This window comes from Solanum tuberosum, unplaced genomic scaffold (assembly GCF_000226075.1).
Source record: "Solanum tuberosum cultivar DM 1-3 516 R44 unplaced genomic scaffold, SolTub_3.0 scf00081, whole genome shotgun sequence".
Lineage (NCBI taxonomy): Eukaryota > Viridiplantae > Streptophyta > Magnoliopsida > Solanales > Solanaceae > Solanum > Solanum tuberosum.
This window is the reverse complement of record NW_006239008.1, coordinates 1,664,946-1,668,008: the sequence shown is the minus strand read 5'-3', so window position 1 is coordinate 1,668,008 and position 3,063 is coordinate 1,664,946.

Sequence of the window (3,063 nt, the reverse complement as noted above, 5' to 3'; positions counted from 1 at the left end):
TACACACTGCATACACATATTATTCACACACTTTGCATATAAAAAATTCTTTCCAACAATAACCCTTAGTTCATATTTCACACACATTTCATACACAATGTTTATAAAGAAAATGAGATACATAATATTCACATTTTCACACACTCTGCGTATACAAATTTCTTTCTAACAATAACCCTTACTTCATATTTCACACACATTTCATACACAATGTTTATAAAGAAAATGACATACATAATATTCACATTTCACACACACTCCATACACATGATATTCACACACACTTCATAATTTTATTATTCAAAATTTTCCAGTGGCACCTATACAATACATAGTATTTAGAAAAAAATCATACATAATTTTGACATTGCACACACACTGCATACAAAAAATTCCAGGGGCACCTATACACTATACAAATTTCTTTACGCAATAACTATAAGTTTACATTTAATACACATTTCAAACACAATGTTTATGAAGAAAATGATATAAATTATATTCAGATTTCACACACACTGCGTACACATATTATTCACACACACTCCATATAAAAATTTATTTCCAACAATAACCCTTAGTTCATATTCCACACACATTTCATACAAAATGTTTATAAAGAACATTGTATACATAATATTCACATTTCACACACACTCCATACACATGATATTCACACACAGTTCATACTTTTATCATTCAAAAAAATTTCAGGGGCACCTATACAATACATAGTAGTTAAAAAAAATCATACATTATTTTTGACATTGCACACACACTGCATACCAATTTTTTTGACACACACTCCATATACATGTTATTCACAAACACTTCATACTTTTATTATTCAAAAAATACCATGAATACCTATATACTACAGAGTATTTAAATTATATCATACAATTTGATAACAATGTTAATAGTTAATATGCATGTCAATGTTGTATCATTAATAATAAATTTCAGAAAAATAAAAACTTTGAAAACAACAATAATAATAATGTGATATAACAAATGTTGGGGTTTTGGTAATTCATGTTCATCTTTTTTTTGTTTTTCTTCTTGAAGAAGGTTTTGATGTTTCAAGAACATCAACATTTGTTGATTTTTTTGTTTTCTTCTTTTTTTCTTTGAGCAACAAAATCGGAATCTGAGTCTGAATCAGACTCTGAAGGGGTTTCAACATGTTTTTCCCCCTTCCTCTTGTTTCCCCTTCGATTTGTCGGAGTCGAACTTTGATTTGCTTCATTAATTTTTGTCTTTTTCGATTCTTCGAACGAGATGGACCAACATTGGCAGGAATTTCAACATATTTCGGAGGGGGGAGTTTCAGACAGTATGTTAAAAGGATGGAGCATGAGCATCATCGATTAAGGTTTCATCAAATCTGGGGCTCTTTCTTGGAGTTTCCATCGATTTCTTAGACATGATTAATCGGTTTGATTTTGGAGTGTTGGTGAATTTTGGCGGTTTGATTTTGGAGAAGATGAGAAACAATGTTGAGAGAATGATAGTGGGTGGTGGGTTGAGGCGTGTGTGAGTGAAGAAACGTGTGGGGGTGGGGGTAGGGTGTACGATTGGTGAGGGTAACGGTAAACAAGGAAAGGATATTGAGTAAATCCCTAAATTTGGGTAACTGACTTTTTTTTTTAAAAGGAAGTAAAAAACAAATTAATTACCTATTATTTATTAATATTAAAAACCTATAAATATATTAATGATTTATTAAATAAATATAATTTAACTTTAAAATAAAAATAATTTTAACTGATATGTCATAACCAGTAAATATTCTGTTATAATCAAGAAATTTTTAAAAGTAGGTTTAAAACTCGTAATATTTACTCTTAAATGTGTATATGGGGGGTGATTTTTCCTATGCCAAATAGTGAAATTTGATCATTTAGTAACTTATGATTTGAGATTTTAGATTTTTGAGAAAATCATATTAGTACCCAGGTGGTTAAGTATTAAGTCGATACATATTCTCGATTTGATTATTTCTTTGACCTACTAATTAATTAGAACTAGAAGTAGATTTTACCATTGTAATTTGACCGTCACTTACCACACAAAAAAAGTATTTATCATTGAGTTACAAAAATTAAATTAAAATATAAAATAAAAATAATATGCATCACATTAGTTCAATCGAGAATTTTGAAGAGTGGTTTAAGGCCCCTTATTATTTCAAATTTTAATTTTAAATTGTACATTGAATCTCAAACTGATTAAAGAGAGATATTACAGTGTATAATAAATATTCGAACATAATGTATAATATAAGCATTTTCTTTAATATTATCCGCGCAACGCACGGATACATATACTAGTTATAGGTTATGGCCAAAGTATGAATGTTATATCTTAATCTAAAGTTGTTCATATTTTTCTACCATATGAATTGTTATTTTAGTTTTGCTATTTCTATTGCTTATTATCTACCAATAGGATAAATGGATTGTCATAATGGAACTGGATATGAGGAAAGTTAGGGATATAAGGTTGGTTAAAAGTAGGGGTGTACAAAATCGAACCGAAAATCGAACCAAATCGCAAATTGAGTCAAACCGGAAAAAAAATCCGACTAGTGGTTGGTTTGACTTGGTTTGGTGTTGAAAAAAAAAACCCAACTATATTTGGGTTGGTTTGGTTTTAACTAAAAAAAACCAACCCGACATTGTATATATAATTTTAAAATTTTATTTTATACATAAAAATATTTACCTTGATATAATTTTTAAATATTTCTTATACTTTTTCATGGTTTTTATCTTTTAATATATTATTTCAAGTTTGAAACTTAGAATTTTGAATGGTTTCATAAAGATTATAGTTCATAGATGTTGGTAATTATACTAAAACTTAAATCAAAATCAAATTAATACTAATGCAAAAAGAAAATCAATTTAACACTAAGAATGACAATAATATTGAATATTTGTTCTTTGGTTTTACATTGGTTTAGACAATTAAAGTACATAATCTAATTTTAATTTCCTTTAATATTTAGTCATGTAACTAATACTTATTAAACTTATTTTAGCATGATTTAGTACTTTT